The following is a 17,671-nucleotide window of genomic DNA, read 5'->3' as shown; positions in this document are numbered from 1 at the left end:
GTAGGATGGAAAAAGATACAACATGCAAAAAATAAGCTTTACAGAAGTGTCTGAGAAAGAACTAGAAATGTAACCTGGCAAATATTCTACGATGCTTAATGAGAGAGAGAGAGAAAAAACAAAACAAAACAAAACAAAAACCCGATGTTCAAGCAAAGCACAAGCTTTATTCCTTTTCAAACATTAAAGCATTGTCTTATATATTTGTTATTTAAATGCAGGTGTTTTGCATCTTGAAAGAAGAAAATATCTGGAGGCTTTAGAGAAAAAAATGATCATACAGAAGAACCTCATAAAACAATAATATTTAGAGCTCAAAGAAGACTTGAAAATCATCTAGTCCAAAGTATCCAAATGAAATAGACAAACCACCTCTGGTATGTGAATCCCTTTGGATGGTACTTGACATTTTAATAGGTATGAATGTAATAAGTTTCATTAAGAAATGCTATAACTAAAAAAAAAAAAGAAATGCTATAACTAGTACATCACACTCATGATTACACCAATATTATTTCCTGCTGAAAAACAAAGCTTACACGAAAGAGGCATGTTTTACTTTAAAGAAAGTTATCACGTAAATAGTAACAGAGGTGGTATACAAATATGGTAAAAATCAGAGCTGATATGAAAATGACTGAAGTTGTGAAAACACTGATTATACCCAATTCTCTTATGGAAAGAACTGAGGCCCAGGGAGGGAAAATAGTTTCTGTAAGGTCACAGAGTAAGTAAATGGAAAACCTGAGTCTAGAACCTACTTCTTCCAATGTTCATTACAATGCTCTTTTTCTACTTTAGTACTTAAGAAGTAGCATCCACTACTTAGATATTTTAGAACATCTGGCATTCAATGACAAATAGTTAAGCTGACATGTTAACATGTTAACTCTGAAGCTCTAAAGTCCTGAATCATCAAAGAGCAATTCTTTTAGAAATAATCAAGGTTTTTCACTAGTAAACATTTCTATGTTTATTATCTTCTACCACAACTAGGATATAAGCTACCTGCAGCAGTGACTTTGTCTATTTTGTTCACTGCTATATACTCAGCACATAGAATGGTCCCTTGCCTACAGTGGGGGCTAATTTAGTATTTGTTGACTGAATGAATTTGAAAGATCAAGAGGATACTATAACCTCAGAAATAAAGGTTATCAAAAAAAAGAAGAAATAAAGGTTATCTATCTTGGCATATGCTTATGTGTCATTAATTCAAGAGAAGTAATCATTCATTCATTCATTCATTCATTCATTCATTCATTTAAAACCATCTGTACAGAATCCACCATGTGGCAGACACTGCCTGACTTGAAAGATATAATAGTGAATGAGACAAACATATCTCCCTGACAGAACTCATTTTCTATGAGGAACAAATACGGATGGGCAAATATGATCAACTATGGTAAGTGCTACATTAGGTATAAGTATTAAGGTGCTATGGGAGGCATATAAGGGGAAAACGTCACCCAGACTTTGAGGGTAAGGAAAATCTAAACTGAACCTGAAAGATGAATGGCAGCTAATTAGTGGAAAACAGCTTATGCTTAATCTCTACTGTAATAAAATCCCAGAATCAGCCATAGAAAACATGATGATATAAATAAAATGCCGGGGGATCCTTGAGTGGCTCAGCGGTTTAGCACCTACCTTTGGCCCAGGGCGCGACCCTGGAGTCCGGGGATTGAGTCCCGTGTCGGGCTCCCTGCATGGAGCCTGCTTCTCCCTCTGCCTCTCTCTGTCTCTCTGTCTCTCTGTCTGTCATGAATAAATAAATAAATCTTTTTTAATAAATAAATAAATAAATAAATAAATAAATAAATAAATAAATAAATAAAATGCCTTCCCCATACCCACCTTTATCGTAGCATCTCTGACAGATTTCTGTCTTGTGTTGTTTCCAAAGGACCTTGCTCTCAACTAAGCTCCTCTGTGATGGCAGTTGATAAAAGGTCAAGGCATTTCTTCTTTTGAAGATATTCTAAACAAGCCTTCAATTATCCAATCTTTGTATCCTTCTCCCAACCAAAAGAGGAACATAGCATGTTTTAATAATAACATGCTGATCTCATTATTTAGAGAAGTTGGCAAACTACAAATTGCTGATCAGCCACATATTTTTATGAATAAAATTCTACTGGCATACAGCCAAGTTCATTCATTTACATGTTGTGTCTGTGGCTGCTTTTGCTCTACATGGCAGAACTAAGTAGTTGCAACAGAGATATATGACTCTTCAACCTTAAACAGTTTCTATCTGGCCTTTGCTGAAAAAGTTTACCAATGCCTAGTTTAGAACTGTGGTTTTACTCTTAAAAATAATTATTCCTTTTTATACCAGAAATTAAATTTGTTGATGCATTTAATTAATTTCTATACTTACCACTGTTTTCAGAAATAACACCTTCCCCGTGTTTATTTTCGTTCTTCCCAAAATATATATTGCAATAATTCCTTTAGTGAGAATCTGTCCTTATAGATCTGAAAATGCCTTTGTTTTGTCCTTGCTTATACATGATAAATTAATTGAATATAAAATTTCAAGATTACAGTATCCTCCCACTCTCTGTACTTTGAAAGTATTATTTCGTTGTCTATGAACCCTTTTTTCTTTTTTTTTTTTTTAACCTGAGAAATCAGTTCAGTGTTTTGGTATATCATTGATCTTTTTTTTTAGTATCTTTTAAAATTCTTTCTTTAACCTTGATGTTCTGAAGTCTTATAAGATGTGCCTAGATATAAATTTATGTTTATTTAACCTGTTTGGTACTTGGAATGTGCTTTCAATCTGAGGAATTATGTCTTCAGTTCCAGAACACTTTCAGCTGTTATATCCTCAAAGAGTTTTGTCTGCCATTCCATCCATTCCCTTTTCCTAGACTTTTATGAGACAAATATTAGAAACTCTTATTCTATCTATATCTCTTTAATTTATCTTTCATATTTTGAAACCTCTGTCTGTTAGTGCCATGTCCTGGGTTGATTTTCTCAGAAATATTTTCAAATTCATTAATTCTTTATTCAACTCTATCAAGCTGAAAGCACCTTTTATTTCAGTGAATAATGAAAGGGATGAGATCACTCCAAGCCCCTAGGCTCAAGCCTGAGTTTGGCTGCACATCTTTTAAGAAGTCCTTTTAGTTTCTTTTCCTTATAGCAGCTGGACTTCCATCTCCCTCTGCCTGCTTCTGAACAAAGAACCTAGAAGTGGCTTCAGGCTCACATATTATTTTATGCTTTTATTCTATTTCTGGTCCTCAATGTTAGCCATATTATTTTTATTCCAGTTGTATCTTTTTGGTTTTTCTCTTTTGTATTTTATAAATCATCACTTTTTTTTGGAGCAGAGTGGTAATTAAAACATGAACTCACTGTACCATCCCAACCAGAGTTCTCTTTCCAGAAGTATTTGTACTTAATAGAGATTATTTAAGAATAAAGGCTTTCAGGAATATAAATGAATAAGTTCATACCAGTATGAACAGTATCTTCAAGCAGTATGGCCTGTGGTTAGGGATTTAGGGGAAGGGTCTCTATAGGGTTCTTCATACCATATCACATAAACAACAACTTCCTTCAATGGTGGATATTGCAATGACATATGTAGCCCCCTATTAGCTGGGTTTTTCCATCTATATAAGATTCACTTGAACTCCTTTCTATACAATGTGGAACTTCAAATAGCTCCTAAAGATTTCTATGAACTTTATGTATAATATTTTCTATGATTCTCTTTACTTCAGGAATCTTATTCCTATGTGTGCTATCTTCTATGCTGTTCTTGACTCAGATCAGAAAAAAATATATTTTGCTTTATTTACTCAAATAGACAAAAAAACTATTGACATAAAAAAAAAGACTTGGTAAGAAGGCTTACATTGAATTAATGAAATCATTTTCAAATTGAATATTAAATACCCTGTTTTAAAAAGTATTTCATGTGCACACAAATAAATACAAGTAAAACTGGAGAAATCTGATTAAGATCAATGTCAATATCTTGGTTGTGATATTGTAGTATAGCTTTGCTGACTTTATCATTGGGGAAAACTGGGCAAAGTGCATAAGAGATCTTTCTGTATTACTTTTTACAATTGCCCATGAACCTATAATTATCTCAAATTTTTAAAATTAAGGGGAAAAAATGGGCCACCTGGGTGGCTCAATCAGCTAAGCGTCTAACTCTTGATTTTGGCTCAGGTCATGATCTCAGTGTTGTGAGATCAAACCCTATGTCAGGCTCTGTAAACAGCGGGGAGTCTACTTGAGATTATCTCTCTCCTTCTCTGCCTCTCTTCCCTCAAATAAAAAAAGCAGATCTTTTAAAAAATTAAGGAAAAAAAGTCAGATAACTTTGCCACTGAGGATTTTTTTGTCTCTGGTCATTCACACCCCCCTTCATATTACCCCATATTCTACTATTTTGATGGCACCTCACTTTTTCCTTTTCCCTTCTCTTCCTCCCTTTTCAGAATAAAAAAGGAAGGAAAACAACAACAACAAAACCATTTATTTCTTGGTAACATATAGAAAAAAATTGGCCATTATCTTTCATTGTCTTGGCTCTGTATCTTACCTTCCATTCTTAGGGCCTTGCAAGTTATTTTTACTAAGAAGTTTTATTCCCAAGAATTCTGACAGCAGCTGCCGATATGATTTACCTCCCAAAATGAAAATATTTACTGCTTCCCTGAAAGGTCTTGATGAAGAACTTGAACTCTAAGCAGGATATTAACTGGGTTGCAGTCAGTTGATTCTGTGCTTCTGATTTGCTGCTGAGTGGTAGTATTACCATTTCTGCCTTCATGGCGATTGCAAGATTGGGAAAACAGATGGTGTCATGTAGACAAATGATTCCTTGGCACCTTATCTGAATATGGATATACTTAGAGACAACTGGAGTTTGATAGAAAGAATGAAGCAAGGATTGGGAAATAAAGGGAGAGGAATTACCTTTGGAACCAGAGGCAAGAGTGATACCCAGTTTATACGAAAATGCTAAGTGAAGATTCATTTGCCTGTAGCAGTCCTAAAATGGAGGATGAGAAAAGCTAATGCCCTGGAATGTTTCTTTGGGAGGCATGGGCTCTGGAAAATAATTATTAGCACCTCCATGATGTTTACTGTGTGCCAAACAGATAATCTTCTACATCTTTTACATATCTCAACTAATTTAATTGTAATAACAGTCCCCTAAGGTGCGTACTATCATAATCCAAATAGTCACATTAGGGAACAGAAGCACAAGGAGGTTAGGCAACTTAATTAAGGTTACATAGCCAGTAAATCTTAGGTAATCAACCTCTAGATTATATATTTTTAATACTATCTTTTTCTTCTGGATTTTGGTCCTGGATCTGCTACTTAATAGTTATGAGTCTTAAAAAAATTATGAGTATTTAGACAAGCTGCTTAACTTCTTTGAATCAGAGTTTCTTCAATAGTAAAATATATTGTCACAAGGATTACATAAAATGCTACAGGCAAAGGACTTAGAGTAATGCCAGACACAAAGCTACCACTCTGTATTCTAGCCACTATTATTATTATTAATGGGGATGTTTATGTTAGCATTATCTTTTTTTAAAAAAAGATTTTATTTCAGAGAGAGAGAGAGAGAGCACAAGTGGGAAGACAAGCAGAGAGAGAGGGAGAAGCAGACTCCCCACTGAACATGGAGCCTGACACCAGGCTCAATTCTAGGACCCTGAGATCATGACCTGCGCCAAAGGTAGATGCTTAACTGACTGAGCCACCCAGGTGCCTTTAACACTATCATTTTTGTCTTTTCCATTCCTGTCCTTTCCATCACTGACAGTTGAAGGTAGATTATTAGATCTGATCCGAAACTTACCTTCAAGAGAGAAGTAGCCAGAAGTTCTTTAAAATGAAGCCTATCTGGAGTGCCTGGGTGGCTCAGTCTGTTAAGCATCTGCCTTTGGCTCCAATCATGATCTCAGAGTCTCATATCCAGCTCCCTGCTCAGTGGAGAGCCTGCTTCTCTCTCTCCTGCCCCCTGCTTATGCTCTCTTTCATGCTCTCTCAAATAAATAAATAAGTCCTTTTAAAAATAATTAAATGAAACCTGTCGGAAAATTGGGAGGAAGGACTTCAACCCCAAACTAGGGACATGCCAAGGTGAGTCACAGAAATGCTCTTATTGGTCTAATCAGTAGCTCCATATTAAATTAGGCCTAGAATGAATTGATGAAAATTAATAGTTCTGTGTTATATTTAGTTTTATTTAAAACTTGCATTTACAAGGTACTTTAAAAATCTTTTAAAATATATTTTTTCAAGGGCGATAGGAATATGAAATGGATAAATTTCACTCTCATTAGTTGAGAAATGAAAAATAAAGCACCAACTTGCTACCATTTTTACCAATCAGACTGCAGCTGACTAAAACACTGACAATTCCAAGTTATGAGCATACTCATACACTGTGTGACCTCTTTGGTGAACAATTTAACGGTATCTATCAATATTTTTAATGCATGTCCCCTTTAACCCAGCTATTCCATGCCTAGAAATTTATCTCACGGCAATGCTTACCCAGTTGTCCAAAGATACATGCACAAGGCTGTTTGCAGCATTATTTGTATTTATAAAAAAAAACTAGAAAGAACTTAAATGTCTATCAAGTCCTCAGTACTGTATGAATAGTGCAATGCTTTCCTAACAGACATTCCTACAGCTAAATTTCTCTGCTTTGGAAACTAAAAAAAAAAAAAAATGCTTTCTATCCAATGGACTTGTCTATTGCTTTTTGAATAAATCGCTGAGTAATTTCAGTGGTTCTATTATTGTTTTCATAAACCCGAGAAGAATTACCAGAGGTGTTATGATACCATATAAATGTCAAGAGGTGATTGAAAGGAACCAGTTTTAGTGTTTAATCATTGCTCACTCTCATTTCTAGGCCATTTTTCCTACCCTAAGGGTTTAGCAGAATCATGTTTTATTTTCCAACCAGATTTTTCTCTCTAAAGTTTCTTGTGTTTCTCTAAACTCTGACTGTCCTTCATCTCATACCTAAAGGGCTTAGTCATTGTCAAATTCCTCCAGTATTAAAAAAAAGAAGAAAAAAACCTGGGTGGCTTTGGAGAAGTGGTGTTTGACATCTCTTTGAGAATAGTGACACCTCACCAAACACTACTCAGGAAATTAACATATCAGAAGGAGAGATGGCCAATGAAAGAGTGGATGATATTTTGAAACAAAAATCCAGCGTGGTCCTCTAGGGAAGAAATAAAAAGAAATGTTTTATATAGCCCTCTAAATGCTCAATTAAGTTTATTTAGCAGCTTTTCCTAATGATGGCATAACCGTTCAGAGTAGACATAACATTGCTTTATCCTGGATATTTACAATTGTATCTCAGAGCCCATTTGTCCTTGAGAGACTAGCAATCAGCAAAGCAGATGATGAAGCTATAAATCTATGGAATCGCTTTGCCGAATATCAGTGTCTCAACGTTATGGTGGTGAAATGAGTTCTTTTACAGAACACTATTGAATACATCTCACATCGCCATTTTTCAGTGGCTTAATCTACACTGTGAGTTGACTTGAAATTTTTTTCCCTGAAGCTCTGGCTATAAATAACACATCACAAAAGGACAAAGCTGAAGAATGAAAAAGGTTGGAACAGATTTTATTTTAAATCTTTCAATTTGTGTATTTCTAAAGTGAGCTTATGTATTTGCAATCTTCTCTATCCACTATTTGTGCATCTGCGCTCAAGAGAGAAAAAAAGAATGTGGCCATATTTAACTCAGAAAAGCAATACAAATCAGCTCTTTGTTCTACCATCGACTCTTTCTTTCAGGCATTAGAACATAAATATGTCTTGTATTGCTACCATGCTGGAGAACAGGATCCCAACAATTTACTTACAAATTTCAATAGAGATAGTAACTTTTTACACCCAAGAACGTGTTGGAGAAGATGGGATGCAAATTTTAAATGTCTTTAAGCCTAGCCCCCCTTTCCTTCTGTTTAATCAAAATGAAGCAACCCTCTACCTCATCACCAAATACACATATCTGTTAAAATATAGATTGAGGTATATTCAAAATGTTTAAGAGTTTATTTGAGCAAAAATCTATTCAAATAGGGCTGTGCCAAACCAGTAGTGGTTAGGAGTATAATTGAACCAAAGAGTTTGTCTACTAGATGCATAGCAAGCCAGTAAAAACTGACACTGAACTTTTGCAGTGAAGATAGAAAAGCTATTTATTGGTGTGGAACCACTCAGGAGAATGGGGAGCTAACGATCAAATGTCCCAAACTCCCCAATGGCTTGCTTGCAAGTGAGGGCTTTTAAGGGCAAAATTTGGGGCAGAGGTGTCTTGAGGAGATGGATGTTGTGGATTAGAAGCCCATGAGGTCATGCCAGCAGGGGTTTCCTGAGAAGATAGAAACCATTGATTGGAGACCCATGAGCACTAGCAGGTGCTCTGGTGCCACCTTATCTGGTCCCCAGAAGGTCTCTGCCATCTTAGGAAATTTGGAATCTGAAACATATCTTTACTTGTAAGCTAGTGGGGTTACATATCCATAGGTTCTTTGGCTAGTCCTGCTGTGCCTGGGGGCAATATGACCTCTAGTGTTCATTCTTTCATTTGGACAAGATGGATTCCTGCTTCAAGAGTACTCACCAACAGGAGCCAGGAGAAAGACTTATATAGGGAAAGTAAGGAAGCAAAACAGGAAAATATTTGATTGGCTATCGCTTAAACTCTAGTTAGCTGTTTGTGATTCATTGTCCTTAGTGTGTTGACTTTGTAGCACTTACTGGCTTAGATTTTGATTTGCTTACATGGGATGCCCTGGCATTTTATTTATTTTTTCATGAGAGACACACAGAGAGAGAGGGGCAGGGACACAGGCAGATGGAGAAGCAGGCCCTGTGCAAGGAGCCTGACGTGGGACTCGATCCTGGGACTCCAGGGTCATGCCCTGGGCTGAAGGCAGGCACTAAACCACTGAGCCACCCAGGGATCCCCTGCCCTGGTATTAAAACCACCTCAGTCTAATGGATTCCTTGTTTAATTAATTTAGCACACCTTTGATTGATGCTTTAACATTCCAGACCTTTTCCATTAAATAAAACTCACACTAATACAGCCAAACATTCTTAATTGCTTGAAACTACTACAACATTCACCTTTTTTTTTTAACATTCACCTTTTTTATCCATATAACCAGCTGTCCTACATCTTGCTAAAAGTCACAAAACTTTGAGGTAACAAGTTTCAAATTGGTGGAAATTTGGGATTTAGTGAGTCATTAGACATCACACCTCATTTCCTTACCAAGTAGACATAGAAGAAACAAAGAATTTTGTCTATTCATCAGATGTGCATTTTATTACTGGCTTTATCCAGAGCAGGAACATCCAGAGCAGGAAATTGTCACTTAATCACATTGAATAAGAAGAGATTGAAGTTCTGTAAACTTTTCTTTGGCTACTTATCTGGATACCATGTAAATCCTATAAAATTATTCATTTGGAGCTTGGAAAATAAAATTTCATTTTTATATTCCAATACAGTGAATACTTTTTTTAAATAAAGATTTTATTTATTTGAGAGAGAGAGAGAGATCAATCGATCACAAGAGAGAAGCAGACTCACTGCTGAGCAGGGAGCCTGATGTGGGGCTTGATCCCAGGACCCTGAGATCATGACTTGAGCCAAAGGCAGACATTAACTGACTGAGCCACCCAGGCACCCCCACAGTGAACACTTCTTAATTTCATTAACAATAATTATACTGGAATTAAATTGCTTATTTTTCTATCATGGCTCATTATAAGTTATGCTCTTAATTTGAAAAAAAGGACGCCCTACTTGTAGGCATTGAGCCAGAGCGCCAAAAGCATTTTCTTTACAAGAAAACTGAATAAACAATTGAAGGAACCATAAGGTCAGGATAAGGGTAGGTAAATATAATTTTACCTGGACACTATATTCACTCTTTGAAAATGCTGTTTTGTTTTAATTAGTGACACATTAGGAAAGATTGCTAAAGTATTTTTTCCCTTATTATCATCTTAGTGCCCACATAAAACAGTCGTTTTCAGTACCTGAGTGCCAGGAAAGTTCAGTTTCAACCAGTAATTTTCAAAGACCTAAAAATCACAGAGAAAAATGAATCTATTATTTCTGTAATCACCTGAAAACTTCAATACATAGTAATACCACTTTTGAAAATGTTCTCTTGCAAATAGGAATTGATGACAGTTTAGCTGTGTTTTAGATTAATAGTCTTTGTGTATGCATATATGTATACATGGAGGGGGTGTGACTTTTGGAACACATAGTTTGCAAATACTTCACCATTAGCACAGTAATATCAGATCGATATACAACTGAAGGAATTGGAGCCTGAAGGGGAGCAGAATTTGCCACCCAGAAATATGCCTCTTAGACATAGAATTACTTTAAGCTGGTTATTTTTAAGAAACAGCTGACATAGGAGTAGCTCTGAAAACCTGGTAGAAGTTATCTTTTTATAAGAGAATTTTTTTTCAGCTTCAATTTTTTTCAATTGTATTGTCAACCATTTTTAAAATAATTTTTCATCATGATAAATATACTCAGTAATTCCCATCCTCTAGTTCCCCCATCCCCTCATCCACTTCCTTCTGGTAACCATCAGTTTGTTCTCTACAGCTAAGAGTCTGTTTCTTGATTTCTCTCTCTCTCTTTTCTCTTTGCTCATTTTATTTGTTTCTTTTTTTTTATTTTATTTGTTTCTTAAATTCCGTGTAAGAGTGAAATCATATGGTGTTTGTCTTTCAGACTGACTTATCTCACTTAGCATTATACTCTCTAGCCCTATCGATGTTGCTGCAAATAGAAAGATTTCATTATTTTTTTTTAAGATTTTATTTATTTATTCATGAGAGGCACAGAAAGAGAGAAAGAGAGACAGAGAGAGAGAGAGAGAGACAGACAGACAGACAGAGAGACAGAGACCTAGGCAGAGGAAGAAGCAGACTCCACGCAAGGAGCCCGATGTAGGACTCTGACTCAATCCCGGATCCCGGGATCACACCCTGAGCCAAAGGTAGACGCTCAACTGCTGAGCCACCCAGGAGTCCCTCTTTTTTTATGGCTCAATAATATTTTATTGTGTGTGTACCACATCTTTTTTGTCCATTCATCTATTGATGGACATTTGGGCTGCTTCCACAGTTTGGCTATTGTAAAAAATGCTGCAGTAAACATAGAGGTGCATGTATCCCTTTGAATTAGTATTTTTGTATTTTGGGAGTAAATACCCAGTAGTGCAGTTACTGGATCATAGGGTAGTTCTATTTTTAATTTTTTGAGGAGCATCGATACTGTTTTCCACAGTGGCTGCACCAGTTTGCATTTCCACCAACAGTGCACGAGCGTTCCTTTTCCTCCACATCTTTGCCAACATTTGTTGTTTCCTGTGTTTCTGACTTTAGCTATCTTGACAGGTATGAAAGTAATCTCTTGTTGTAGTTTTGATTTCCTTTCCCTGATGATGAGTAATGTTGAGCATCTTTTCGTGTGTCTGTTGCTCATCTCTTTGTCTTCTTTGGAGAAATGTGTTTGTGTCTTCTGCCCATTTTTAACTGGATTATTTGGGGGGGTTGAGTTGTATCAGTTTTTTATATTTTTTAGATACTAACCCTTTATCAGCTATGTCATTTGCAAACATTTTCTCCCATTCAGTAGGTTGCCTTTTATTTTGTTGCTTGTTTCCTTCACTGTACAGAAACTTTTTATTTTGATGTAATCCCAATTGTTTTTCTGTTTCTATTTTCCTTCCCTCAGGAAACATATCTAGAAAAATGTTGCTGTGGCCAATGTCAGAGAGATTACTGCCTTTGCTCTCTCCTAGGATTTTTATAGTTTCAAGACCCACATTGAAGTCTTTAATCCATTTTGAGTTTATTTTTGTGCATGATAAAATAAAGTTGTCCGGTTTTCTTTTGCATGTAGTCATCTAGTTTTCCCAACACCATTTGTTAAAGAGACTGCATTTTGCCCATTCCTCCTTTGTCTAAAATTAATTGATTATATAAATGTGGGTTTATTTCTAGGTTTTCTGTTCTATTCCATTGATCTGTGTCTATTTTTATGCCAGTACCATACTGTTTTAATTATTACCACTTTGTAATATAACTTGAAATCTGGAATTGTGATGCCTCCAGCTTTGTTTTTCTTTTTCAAGATTGCTTTGGCTATTTGAGGTCTTCTGTGTTTCCATACAAATTTTAGGATTGTTTGTTCTAGTTCTGTTGAAAAATACTGTTAGCATTTTGATAGGAATTACATTAAATATGCATATTTCTTTAGGTAATATGGACATTTTAAAAAAATATGTTTTCTTCCAGTCCATGAATATGGAATGTCTTTCCATTTCTTCATGTTGTCTTGAATTTCTTTCATCAGTGCTTTATAGTTTTTAGAGTACAGGTCTTTTACCTTTTTGGTTAAGTTCATTCCTGAATATTTTATTGTGTTTTTTTAACACCAGATAATCAATTTCTTAAAAAGGTTGATTTAAGCATCTGCAATGGCAACTTCAATTTTGACTTCTGGCTGAATACTGATGGAAGTAATCTGCTTACAAATCTCAGAAGGAATGTGCAAATCAATGAGTCACGTGTGGATCCTCATCTGAAAATGATCCCAATTATTTAAACCTTCTTTCACCAAGGAGTTTTTCTTATAGTGATTCTCAGGGTCTTGGTAGGCATCCAAACTGGTCCTCTCACTTTGAGATTCTTTTCCTTTGTGCTTCTGATCAAATTAGCACATACTTTCTCCAAAGATTTTTTGTTGTGGCTGCTTAAAGAAATTCTAGTTTTATGAATCACCATCTCTGATTCCATGGTGTCTTCACAGTGTCTTTAAAAGCTATGCCTTTAGCACAGCTTCCTCACCAAGTTGTTCCTCAGTGAAAGCAAACAGCAGTGAGTCTGAAACAAAAGTGGGGTGTCCAGAACTCTACTATAGCTATGACCATGTCTTCCTCAAAGAGCTGAATATTTTATTGTTTTTGGTGCAATTGTAAATGAAATTGTTTTCTTATTTTCACTTTCTGCTCCTTCATGATTAGTGTATAGGAATACAACAGATTTCTGTACATTGATTTTGTATTCTGTGATTTGCTGAATTTATTTATCAGTTCTAGTGGTTTTTTGGTGGAGTCTCTGGATATAATATCATGTTATCTATAAATAGTGAGAGCTTTACTTTTCCCTTACCAATATGGACGCCTTTTATTTCTTTAAGTTGTCTATTGCTGTAGCTAGGACTTTCAGTGCTACATTGAATAAAAGTGGGGAGAGTGCTAAGATAATTTTTTATTTCTTCTTTGATTTCTTGGTTGACTGAGACATTTGTATTTATAAAAAGAATCTTCATTTGTAAGGGTGTCTCTCTCTCTCTGTACCAGGAAGAAAAGGATAACTAAATCTCTGGAAACTCTTATCAGTGGAGAAGGCAGCAACTTAAATTTGTATAACAACCATATCTTCCTTTACGGTGCTTTTCCTGGTAACTTCCCATAACTGGCTCCCCACCCGCACCATCTTCCTTTGTGTTTAGCTGGAGCTGGATTTAAGGTGGTGGCTTGGACCATTTTAGGAAGCTATAAGATTTTCCTGGGTATCTGTTATGTATACAGGAGGTATGCATGTTATTAATCTTCTGTTTGCTTTTCTCCTATTAATCTGTCTCTTACTATGAGAGAGGAGAGTTGCTCAGTCAAGAACCTAAAAGAATAGAAGGAATATTATTCTTCCTCCTTCATAGCCATAGAACCAAAATCATGAAATAAGGAAGTGATTCAGGAGTAATGTGGAGATTCAGGACTACTGTAATCAAAATAAATCCTTTATTGATACTCTAGTAAGGAAGGATTATATATTCTAGTTACAACCTGATACGGAAATTAAAATCCTGCCAGCAATAGAGCCCTCTGTATGAATAAAGAAAAGAGAAATTTAACACAATTTAATATTGCATAAGCATTATCACATTCACATGCATGTAAGGTAGCACAACAGTCTGGACAGACTTACACAGTCTGGAGAGAATTTCATATAAATTTATACCTTAAAATAGAAAGAAGAACAATGAAAGGTTATCTCCTCAAGAGACGTATAGATGCACTGTGGTATTGCTTGTATATCTCCTGAGAGACTTAATTTCAAAAGTGTCTGCTAATATTTCCAAGGGTCAGAAAATATGTGAATTGAATTATATAATCAAAAGAGTTAGTCTCCTCTTCAGTCATTTCAACTTTCAAGAGATATCCTAAGGGCAGAAGGATCGTCAAAGAAAATTTCTTCATTGTACCCTTATAATCTACATTTGTAACTTATGATTCTTTTTATTGTTTAAGTGTATTCATATGTGTTTACTATTTATAAAATTTATCTGTTAAAGTATGTCATTCTACTGAGGGTTTAGTTCTTCTCAACTAATATCTGTCCACATTACTAGGAAGATCTAATTCCTGTGTTCTCCTTTCAGGTATTCTTTCACGAGTGTAGGCATTGGTTCAGAATGAGTTGCCCCAAGATGTGCCACTTTGGCATACAGATTACTTCAAACTGAAAACAAATAAGGTACAAAAGAATCAGAAAGAAACTTTTATCTTCCCTCCTAACTGCCTAAAAGAATTTAGATGGAAGACTTGCTCCAGAGAGCAATCACCATAGATAACTACATTATAATATGAACTAGGGATGGCAGACAGAAATTTAGTAAAGTCTGGTAAAATTCCTCTCTGTATTTCATTTTTTCTGTGTTGCCTAGCAATCATTAGTTTACCAAGCATTTACTCTTGTTCATCTTCTTGTAAATTGCTTTCCTTCCCTTTGAACTCCCAGACTCCTAACCCCTTCTTCTTAGTTCAGGATGACACACCTCATTTTGTCTACCTTTGGAACCATTCATGTTTACGTGTATTCCCCAGAGTTAAGTCATTAAATTTGATTTTTTTCTGTTGATCTATCTCATTTCAATTTAATTCTTAGACCAGCCAAAAGAACCTCTAACAATAGAGGTTTTTTTCTTCCCAACACAAGCATATATCAAGAGGGCAAGAATGGAGGCAGGAGGGACTCCTGGCTGGCTCAGTCAGTAGAGCATGTGACTCTTGCTCTCAGGTTTTGAATTCAAGCCCCATGTTGGGCATAGAGTTTACTTTAAAAAAAATAGAGGTAGGAAAATCTATGGATATGTTTGGCTGAAAGGAAGCATTTTCTTAAAGCATTGATACAGTCTACCAAGTCACAAACTTTTAGCCATACTTGCTCAATAAGAGAATATAAGAAAGGATAAAGGCAGCCTGTTTTGCTAGAATTGCTCAAGACAAATATCAGAAACTAGCAAAACCCTAGACAAATGTATGGTATTTGTTGTGAAAGTCACACTTTCATCATTAAACTGAATCAGCCCTGGACATGAGAGCAAACAGGCTAAACTATTAGATTTTCCTGAATAACAGAGATTCTAGGCAGTTTGTAATTGGCCCTTATCAGTAATATTATTTTGGTACATATAATTCTAAATCTCAGTTCCTTTTTCTCAAAACAGAAAGAAGATGAGAGAGAGAAAGACCTGTCTAGTGCTCTTCTTTCCCCTTTAGAGCTGTAAAAGATTCTGAGTCTTTAAAATAATAGTTGTTGGGGCACCTGGGTAGTTTGGTCAGTTAAGCATCTGCCTTTGGCTCAGGTCCTGTCCCAGGGTCCTGGGATTGAGCCCTTGGTTGGACTCCCCACTGGGTGGGGAGCCTGCTTCTCCCTCTCCTTCTGTCCCTCCCCCCATTTGTGCTTGCTTTCTCTCATGTGCACATACACTCTCTCTCTCAAATAAATAAAATCTTTTAAATTTTTTTTTTTATTTATTTGTGATAGTCATACACAGAGAGAGAGAGAGAGAGAGAGAGGCAGAGACACCGGCAGAGGGAGAAGCAGGCTCCATGCACCGGGAGCCCGACGTGGGACTCGATCCCGGGTCTCCAGGATCGTGCCCTGGGCCAAAGGCAGGCGCCAAACCGCAGCGCCACCCAGGGATCCCAATAAAATCTTTTAAAAAGTAATAGTTATTGCAATAGTTATATCTAGGGATACACAGATATAATATACCTGGATTATATCTGTATATAATATATCAAACAAGATGTTTGGCAGTGTGCCTCATGGTGGCTTTGTGGAAAAAAAAGTGAGCTGGGTAGCAGAATTTTTTGGAATATCTGGAGGTGGTTGGGTCACTATATCTTAAGAGAATGAGCAGTAGTTCAGTGTCAAATTGAAGGGAGGTGTCTTGCTGAAGAGCTTTGATCTTGATAATCCCATTTTACACTTTTATCAGCAATTTGAAGACAAATATAGAAGGTACACATTAAATTTGTAGGTAACATAAAATTTAAGATGCTTGGTAACAGAATTAAGATTCAAAAGATTTTGGACAGACCATAATGATGGGCTAAAACTAAAATGAAATTCAGTAAGGATATGCATAATATCAAATACAAATAAAAACAAATCCTGCCTTTAGTGAGAAGAGACTTTATTCAAAAGGATTATTGAGGGTATGAGGGTAAGCTAATGCAATGGGGAAGGGGAACTATTCAAACAAGGAGAAGGCTGTGACCATAAGATCTCTGAAGCATCTCAAGGGTTAAGTAAAAAGTTTTCTTTTATAGAGATGTGTAAACAAAGCTGGAAAGGTGTGGGGAAGTACGTTGAAAGGGTGGCATGATCATATCATAGATCAGATAGGGTTTTACCCTGGGGCCTGCCTATTTATACCTGCTCAGGTTGAGGGTAGGCCAGCCTTCAGAGGCCTAGGGGAAGGACAGAGTATGAACAAAAGTTTGGTTAGCAAGTGTTTTGTTCCAAAACAAGACAGGCAGTTCATCTGATTACTTATGAGGCAAAGAATGGAACTTTTGAGGACCTGTGTCTGGTCGTGCCATAGATAAACTAGCAGGACATGTGTGAATCTTATCTAAGTCTTATGGGAAAGGATAATTCTTCACAATAAGATGTTTTCTGAAACAAGGGAGTGGTAGATTCCTTTAACCTTCTATTTTCCGGGAGCATAGGGCTCAGGTAAAATGCAATATTGTCATAATTTCTTTCATTAAAGGTCAATGATTATGGTATCAAGGAGAGGATGAGGGTCTTTTGGCTTAACAGTATGAAAAACAGAGATTTTTAGTTGTTATGTCCCATCATGTGATGTCCCATCACATGACCTGTGGCAGGATGGGTGGGGTGGGATAGGATTTTAGGTCACATTGATAGAAGTCTATCAAGTGGGAGGATTAATAGTCTACTGTGGAGATTGTGCTGAGTAAAATACATGTAGAGCAACTTATTCAGCTCTGTATATGCATGTGGCAGTGTGTTACACAGATTCTAAATTTAATTCTTACATTATCTCTTTCTGAAATAAATAGATCTATCTTCAAACATTTGAAGAACTGTCATATGAAAGTGGGATTATATGTATATCTGTAACAGGGAAAAATTTAGTATGTTTGACTTCATATTGCTTCTATTTCCCTTGCTGCTGTGACCTATAGGTTAGAAACTTCTGCTTAGCCCTGCAGGTAGGGATATTAATCATCTAAGGAATTTTGCTTACAGCTAAGATTTA

At 36.1% G+C, this 17,671-nt stretch overlaps 1 pseudogene; it reads right to left on the bottom strand.

Moving 5' to 3' along the window:
- Positions 1-12,553: 12,553 nt before the first annotated feature.
- On the bottom strand, positions 12,554-14,959 carry LOC144308836 (small ribosomal subunit protein uS10 pseudogene; annotated as a pseudogene).
- Between the last annotated feature and the right edge of the window lie 2,712 nt (positions 14,960-17,671).

Source organism: Canis aureus, chromosome X, assembly GCF_053574225.1.
Source record: "Canis aureus isolate CA01 chromosome X, VMU_Caureus_v.1.0, whole genome shotgun sequence".
Classification (NCBI taxonomy): Eukaryota; Metazoa; Chordata; class Mammalia; order Carnivora; family Canidae; genus Canis; species Canis aureus.
This window is presented reverse-complemented; position numbering and strand designations above follow the sequence as displayed.